Source organism: Triticum dicoccoides, chromosome 1A (assembly GCF_002162155.2).
Source record: "Triticum dicoccoides isolate Atlit2015 ecotype Zavitan chromosome 1A, WEW_v2.0, whole genome shotgun sequence".
Taxonomy (NCBI): domain Eukaryota; kingdom Viridiplantae; phylum Streptophyta; class Magnoliopsida; order Poales; family Poaceae; genus Triticum; species Triticum dicoccoides.
Window position 1 is genome coordinate 593,216,342 of NC_041380.1, and position 8,746 is coordinate 593,225,087.

General features: G+C 50.2%; 1 pseudogene; it reads right to left on the reverse strand.

Moving 5' to 3' along the window:
• Window positions 1-1,148: 1,148 nt before the first annotated feature.
• LOC119348802 lies at window positions 1,149-2,851 on the reverse strand (annotated as a pseudogene).
• Window positions 2,852-8,746: the final 5,895 nt, after the last annotated feature.

An 8,746-nucleotide genomic window follows, 5' to 3' on the forward strand; every position in this document is an offset into this window, starting at 1 on the left:
CTCCAGCGTGCGGCCGGGCACGCCCCACCATCGGCGCCGCCCCTCGGAGTTGAGCCTGCTGGACGGCACGACGCCGTTGGTGGCCTCGAGCTGCTCGGCGTGACGGCGGCGGAAGTACGGCTCCCAGAGCGGGCTGTCGGGGACGTAGCGCGGCCCCTCCCTCGCCACCCGCGGCAGAGAGGCGCGGATACGCGCGATCTCCGCACGACGCGCCGCCCCGGTGGGCGGTGGTGGCACCAGGACCCCACCGGCGCTGATTCTCCACGCCCCGGGCACCCGCATGTTCGGCGGGACCGGGTACTCGGCCTCGAAGAGGAGCCGAGCTTTGTCCTCGTGAAGGTGGCGGCGACCGAAGCCGTTCGCCGCCGCGCCGTCGCGTGGGAATCGTTCGGCCATTTCTATGAACTGGGACAGCGAGGGGAGAGGGAGGAAGGGGGAGAGAGGGCGCGTCGGCGGTGGAGACTCTGTGCGTGCCATCGGCGCGCTGGGCTCGGCTTATATAGGCGGAGGCGGCGCGAGCACGCGTGGCTGCCTCGTCTATGTGTGGCATGCGCGGGGACGCGCGTCGTCACGCCTTCACTGCGCCGCCCGTGAGGCATCAATGGCGGAGGCTGACCGGCGCGGCAGCGCGCGGCAGCTTTGGCATTGATTCGCCGCGGAAAACGAGGCAATGGGGACGATGAAGTGGCGAGAAGTGAGACGAGTCGCTGGCAAGAAGGGCCCGCGGCTCTTTCGCGCCAAAAACGATTCGCCCGGCGCCTCCGAGCGCCCCCCAGCGCGCCAGGTTTGGGTTGGGTCCGCCGGCGCCAATTTCGGCCCGAGCCAGCGAAAATTGGGCCCTTGGGGACGCGACTGGACCGGTTTTTTGGCGTCGGCGGCCGAAAAGTCGCCTGGGGGCCTTGTTGGGGGCGCGGCTGGAGATGCTCTTATGTGCATGTATATACATGCATATCAAGAATTCCATTACAAAGTGAGACCAACAACATTTATAACATGACTAGGTGCAAAGGTAAGAAATGAATACATGAATTCAATGGGTGGTGCAAAATATTTAAGAGTAGAACTAACAAAACAACAACAACAGATTGTCGCTGCTTCAATTATCTTAACTCTTCTCTCGGATCTCACAGCATCGGCCCCTCAAATTTCTAGACAAGGCCTTGGTCAGGACTGGATGAGCGGAGGTACACGAGGACCTTGCTGAACTTGGCCTCTACCTTATGATGGCGATGGACACGTCATTGGGGAATAGGTCCCCAAGAACGAAGGCGTGGTACACGGTGCTCGCCAGGACGCCGATGACAGTGACGGTGGCGATCCCTGCCAGCCCGACCACTAGTGCTTGGGTCAAGATATTATTCACCTTTGATGCATATAGAACAGTGGCTAGTGCAATGCTAGTCATCGGGAATGTGTAGGCCCACCACGCCAATGAGAATCGGATCCCTCTGAACAAATTTAAGCGTACCACCAGGGATCCAAAGAGGAACATTGAAAGAAAATAAAGGAGCTTCGCACAATGGTTGAACTCATCGGAGATTGTCGCCCAAGTTATTGAGGCATTGCTTGGTGCGGCAACGAAGAGGAAGAAGATTGGATGGAGTTCCTTAGGGAGCTGCGTATTAGTGGGAAGCCGCTGGTAGAGGGTTACAAAGAGTACAATGTAGTGTGCTAGCCCGACTGCGAAAAAAAAGATGGGCAACTCCTGGAGACCCATCCTGGTGCCGAGTTCCCCACCGATGAAGTTGCCGACGATGGCGAGGTGGTTCAATGGGTTGGCCACTTTGGAGAGCCGGCGATCACCACTGGACATCCACTGGCCGTAGATCTTGAGGTCGAGGCAGAGGATCGGCGCCATAAGGAGATACCTGACAACTTGGTGGATCTCCCAATTTGGGCAAGGCAAGCACTTGATAAGAAAGAGCCAGGTGATGCAGGGTGCGAAGAAGAAGTTGACGCGGAACGGGTGATGGAACTCACCGCGGACGGCATCAAAGTAGAGCACAATCTTGAGAAGGTAGATGATGGAGGTGATGACGGTGAGGGCCACCAAAGAATGTGGTTGACAGCGGGGTGCACATGGAGGAATGCCATGGAGGCCTCCAACGAGAGCGTCTACATAGCCTGGCTGCTCAGTCCGAGGCACATCCCAAACATGCTGATCGGGAACCGGAGAAGGAACGGCCACCGCTCGTCTTCTGGCAACATTGCAATCTCCGTTGACTACATGTACATTCACACCATTGTTAGAGTCTTAGAGACGACCATCCATGGCGTTGGTAAGAAAAGTGAATTACAAAAACTTCACAATTAAAGCTAGGTTAATTTTTCTACAAGTTACTGGAATACATATTTGGAATGCATGTTACCATACGTGAAGGGTCTCGAGCTCGGGGCCTTCAAGGGCGTCGAAGTAGCAGTCGGCGGAGGGAACATTGTCACCCTCGTTGGTGTCCGCCTCGAAGATCTTGGACACGGTTCCGCGCTCGATGTCGGCCGCCGGCTTTTCGTGCGGCACCAACCCGCGGAGACCAGAGAGTTGCCACTCGCGATGGCTACAGAAGGTCCTCAAGTGGTCGAGCTGCCAGTCCCACTCCAAGATGCCGTCGCTCCGCCGCGGCACCACCGGCCCCTCACCACCGCCTCTGATCAGAAGTGATGGCTTTAAGGTATGGTCGACATCGACCCGTGCGAGGTGATGCCCCGACGGCGAGGCCGGGAGGGAGCACGGCGTCTCATCGTGAACCTCAAGCGCTCTCCGAGACAGCGTACACCCGGCCAGCTCAACGTCCAGCTTGCCCGCCGCCACCTGGATGCTGCAGATGCTGATCTCCCTGTCTGTGGACGTCATAGCAGCACGCCGGCCAACGATTCGATCGATCCACTAACGATATAGCTAACCTCCTCGCAAAAAAAAAAGATATAGCTAAACCTCCTGAAAATGCAGCGCTGGATATCAACACTGGTAATCTGTAGTGCAAGGCCATTCAGCCCATCGCATCTTATATAGATCGAGTTAGTATACGTGCATGGTATAGCCGTATAGGCCGCTGTCAGCAGCCAGTTCTTCTGCAGCAATTGTTCCAGAAACCATAGCATCAGGAGACAAATTAAGGATGCTGCCTCAGCACTACCACATGTAGGCCAGCTGCTAAGATGCTCGGTGTGCATTGCATACGTAGTACAAATCACACGAGTGAAGCCAGACACAGCGCGTACGTTCTTAGCTGTGTGGAACAGGATTGGAGTTGGACTCATGTACGTGTGAATGCTTACGACCTACAAGTCCTAACCATAAGACCCGGTGTGCAGAAAAGATGCCGCGCGCATGCTGCAGGGACCAGTACGTACGTGCATATGCATCCATATACGCCACGGGCGCGCATGCAGGGACCAATGCGTGCATATGCATACATGCATGCATATATTAACTGCACTAGTTTGCACGTTGGAACTGGTGCGACTACTTTGAAAGACCTCCTACCTGGTCACGTTGTTTGATGATCCCTCTACATACGTGCATGATAGGGAAATGTCTGCGTAATTTTCTTCCTCTTGGCATGCCCTGTTTTCTTATAGAGAAGACACAAGGCCATGTATACTATGTAAGTAAAACTGGTGAAGTGTTTGCTGATGTTATTTGTTTGGGCTTTCCATTTTCGTGTCCTTGGTTTCTTAGTTGTGGTCAGTTTTGCGCCAGTAGAAAACTCAGCTCAGTTCTTTATTGAGTTCAGTATAAAACTCTATGTATTGTTGGATAGTGCTTGTCCTTATATTTCGAACAACATTGGCTTCGTCTTATTTGAAGCTTGGATGCTTAAGTTATTGTGGTTTTGGTTTGTGTGTTTTTTTGTGCCTATTTCAGGCCGACAAGGGCAAAACTGAGCAAAACTAAGAAACATGGGCATGAATATAAATTTCCCTTGTTTTATAAGGACCCACATATCTAGTGAAGATCAGATTTTTAAGCATGGAAAATCAAACATTTTTCATGATAACTTTTGTTTGCTGAGGATGGCAAGTTCAGTTGACGAGAGCATGGTAAATCCGACCCAGTTCATTTTTGGCAGGAAATTTCCGTGCTTGAAAAACTAAATTAGCCATCCTCACGCCAATATAAGTTGCCATGAAAACCGTTTGATTTGCCATGCCTAAAAATCTGATGTCATATTTTTAGCATTTTTGTTGTTTTAATTATGCAGAGCCGGGGTAGCAAGCCCAATAGAACAGGGTGGTTCAACAATAGAAATATTAATACAAATGTATTTAGTTTTTACAACTAATAATAATTTTCTCTACAATTTTTTGGGGGTCTCTATGCTATATGTATGCTATGGGAAAATTCTAAGGTGGTCCATGGACATCCCTGTCCACCCCGTGGTTACACCCCTTTCATAAGAAAGACTGAAAAAAGCCCAAAGTGCATTTCCTCTGTAAAATGACAAACCATCAAGGATAAAAGGCCCCGAGTCACTGAAAACTATGGTGTATGTGGAAGTATGGGAAATTTCCAAGGCTGACTTAGTTCAATAGCTTTTTACGAATTATAAAACCAACTTGCCCGGGTTGATTAGAGAGATTGGTAAAAAGATCGAAAAAACTAACGATCACATGTGTGGCATCATGCACATCGCCCACACGTCGTCATCACCACTCATTTTGCCACGTATAAACAGATGACATTAGCAGGAATCTTTTTGTTTTTCGGTTTAAAAGTGTTTTATCTCCTAATTAAAAAATCGAATTAAAAATCCATTTTCACCATTAAATCCGTCTCGACGTGATCTTCAAAAATAGACCACATGTTGATATGTTTCGACGAAATTTTGTTTTGCCCAAAAGTTGCCATGATGTTTACACTGTAGTTGCCATAGTACTTAAACTAAAGTTGCCATGTGGCAATTTTAGTTTGTAGAGCATATCAATTTTAGTTTTTTATGATGGCAGTTCCAGTACTTTGACCATGAAAATTATTTTTTGCATGAATCATGACAATTTTAAAATCCAAACAGATTTCCACATGCATGCATGTGGTGACGTGGCGTAGTTTGTGTGTTATAGGGCGTGTGGACGGGTTTGGCTCCCACCACACATGTGGGCGTTAGCGTTGTCCAAAACGATTGGTAGCTATACTTTTCTGATGAAGTTTGTTGAGTAAAATAGCATTTTTTTTATTAATGAAATCTAGAAATAAATCATCAACATGGCACAAGCAGTATTAATCTCATACTGATATCTTATAAAGTGGACACATACTGCACATATAGTAGAAACATCTACGTAAAATGCTAGTACAACCAACAAAGAAATAAACTGGAGAGGGATAAACAAGTTATAGCCTCCAGTCGGCCAGGCCGAAGCCGCGAGGGCGGTAGCAATAGCAGTGGTGTTATCCTCGGTGGCCTTCTTCTCAGCTTCGTGGATATGGTGATGATGAAGGTGACGAGGACGTAGTCAAAGAAGCATATGAAGATGAACAATGGCGAGCAGTCACATCGGAGAAGCTCCTCAAAAACCTAATCGCCCTTATCCCGGTGCAAGATCGCAAAGGGAGGGGTTCCAGAGGCTTGATCACCCATACAACCATGCACGCGGTGGATGGGATGGGTTCGCCGGCGGCAGCAGTGGAGCAACGGTGGGCAGTGCATGAGGAGGTAGAGCAGTTGTGATATCTGATATAAGTGACTGGTAGGGTTGTCAATGCTTCCAATATATAGTCGGTCATAGAGGGAGACGTGGGCTGGACCCATGCCCAAGTCGGCAATAGTCCACAATCTAACGCCTCGGATTCGTGGTGCATCCGCTAATGACTCGTAATTAATTATCCATTCCTGACTAGCAAAAATTAAGAGCATACATGACATAGGTCTAAGCTCAGCTTGGCTGAATCACGAAACAGACGCGCATGCGAGCAAGGTGTGCAGCAGAGGAGAAGCGCAGGAACCACTCCTCTTCTCAAGATCTGATAGGATGTGGAAGAGGATCCATTTTAAGGAGGTCCTAAACTTCCTCCACTAGCAGGATGGTACTAAACCACCTAGTCATGAAACCCACATGGGCCCTTAGAGATTTTTCTGAAATTGCCAATAGGTCTAAAGCCCACCCTATCTTTCAACAACACCCCACTAGCTCTTGAAGGCCCATAGAGTCCTCCTCTGTTCCAAACAGTGTTTTGATATACCATTATTTTTAGTGAGGACTAAGAGCATCTCCAACAGGTGCGGCAAAAGGCGCGCCCGCGCGGCAAAATTTGGATTTAGCGCACGCCGGCTGGTTCTGCACGCTCCAGCGGTGGCGGGAACTTACCGCGCGCAGGAAGCGTTTGCGCGCGCGAGGGAGAAAGCGGCACGCGGCGCGGTAGATTTGGCGTGCCGCTTCGCGCGCGCCTATAACATGCCGCGCTCGCCACGCGCACAGACACAGCCACGCGCCCTCCCCTCGCAACCTCGTCGCTTCGCCGCTTTCCGCGCCACCACCACGCCACCATGCCGCTGCGCCGCCGTGGTTCTTCGGGCTACCGCGGCATCCGTGAGTGCCCCAACGGCTGGTACTCCGCCGAGATCCGGTCCGGCGACATCCGGCTCGGCCTCGGGTCGTTCCGGAGCGCGTACGAGGCGACCCGCATGTACGACGCGGCGGCGTGGCGCTTGGATAGGCCCCGGTCGCAGATGAACTTCCGGGACATCTTCACGCGCGAGCAGGCGCAGCGCGTCGCCCCTACGCCGCGTCTCATCACCGACATGGACCGTGCCGACCATGCTCGGCGCTGCCGCCGCCTCCATATCGCCGAGGAGGACGAGCGAGCCATGGCGGAGTGGCGCCGTCGCCACCCGGAGGACGTCGCCGACGAGCGTGCCTACTGGGCGGAGAGGACGGCAAGGTGCCGCGCGGAGCGGGCGGACCGGCGTCGACGGAAGGCATTGGCGAATGCGCAGTGCGGTATCGTTGAAGAAGGTGGGAGATCGATCTTCACGTCAGACGATGAACGTTGGGACGACATGTGGCTCGATACCTCGGTCAACACCGAAGAGGATGATGATGGTGATGATGGTGATAGCGACTTGGAGTAGTTTCTATCTATGTATGTCGTAGTAGTTTCTACCTAGTTGCACTGTAGTTCTATCTATCTATGCTTTCGAACTATGTATCTAGTTGCACCGATGTAAAATACCTTTGTATCGTTTTTTATCTATGAAATTTATCATTTTTTATCTTATTATCTATGCTTCCGAAAATGTTGCGCGTGCTGCATTTTTTGCGCGCTGCTAGAGTGGCGCGCGCGCTGCATCTTGCACGGCTGCTGGAGCCAGTGCTGCGCGCTGCGCCAAACTAGGCGATGGGCGCGTGGCAAAGCTGTTTTTTGCGCGCGGCGCGTTCGGCGCCTATTGGAGATGCTCTAATTAACCTTAAACATCCATCTAGAGCAACTAGTTATATTCCTTCAGAGCTGAACAATAGACTATGCCTTGAATTGTCAGTTCAACATAAAAATATTTTACCAAATATCTTACCGGTACTAGGTAGTCAAAGGCTAACTGCACGGGTGGATCATATTAGAGACACTCCTGGCCTATTCATGAGCTTGTTAGTGAAGGAAATATGCCCTAGAGGCAATAATAAAGTTATTATTTATTTCCTTATATCATGATAAAAGTTTATTATTCATGCTAGAATTGTATTAACCGGAAACATAATACATGTGTGAATACATAGACAAACAGAGTGTCACTAGTATGCCTCTACTTGACTAGCTCGTTAATCAAAGATGGTTATGTTTCCTAACCATGGACAAAGAGTTGTTATTTGATTAACGGGATCACATCATTAGTTGAATGATCTGATTGACATGACCCATTCCATTAGCTTAGCACCCGATCGTTTAGTATGTTGCTATTGCTTTCTTCATGACTTATACATGTTCCTATGACTATGAGATTATGCAACTCCCGTTTGCCAGAGGAACACTTTGTGTGCTACCAAACGTCACAACGTAACTGGGTGATTATAAAGGAGCTCTACAGGCGTCTCCAAAGGTACATGTTGGGTTGGCGTATTTCGATATTAGGATTTGTCACTCCGATTGTCGGAGAGGTATCTCTGGGCCCTCTCGGTAATGCACATCACTTAAGCCTTGCAAGCATTGCAACTAATGAGTTAGTTGCGGGATGATGTATTACAGAACAAGTAAAGAGACTTGCCGGTAATGAGATTGAACTAGGTATAGGATACCGACGATCGAATCTCGGGCAAGTAACATACCGATGACAAAGGGAACAACGTATGTTGTTATGCGGTCTGACCGATAAAAGATCTTCGTAGAATATGTAGGAGCCAATATGAGCATCCAGCTTGCGCTATTGGTTATTGACCGGAGACGTGTCTCGGTCATGTCTACATTGTTCTCGAACCCGTAGGGTCCGCACGCTTAAGGTTACGATGGCAGTTATATTATGAGTTTATGCATTTTGATGTACCGAAGGTTGTTCGGAGTCCCGGATGTGATCATGGACATGACGAGGAGTCTCGAAATTGTCGAGACATAAAGATTGATATATTGGAAGCCTATGTTTGGATATCGGAAGTGTTTCGGGTGAAATCGGGATTTTACCGGAGTACCGGGAGGTTACCGGAAACCCCCGGGAGGTATATGGGCCTTAGTGGGCCTTAGTGAAAGAGAGGAGAGGTGGCCAGAGATGGGCCGCGCGCCCCTCCCCCCTTTGGTCCGAATTGGACAAGGAGAGGGGGT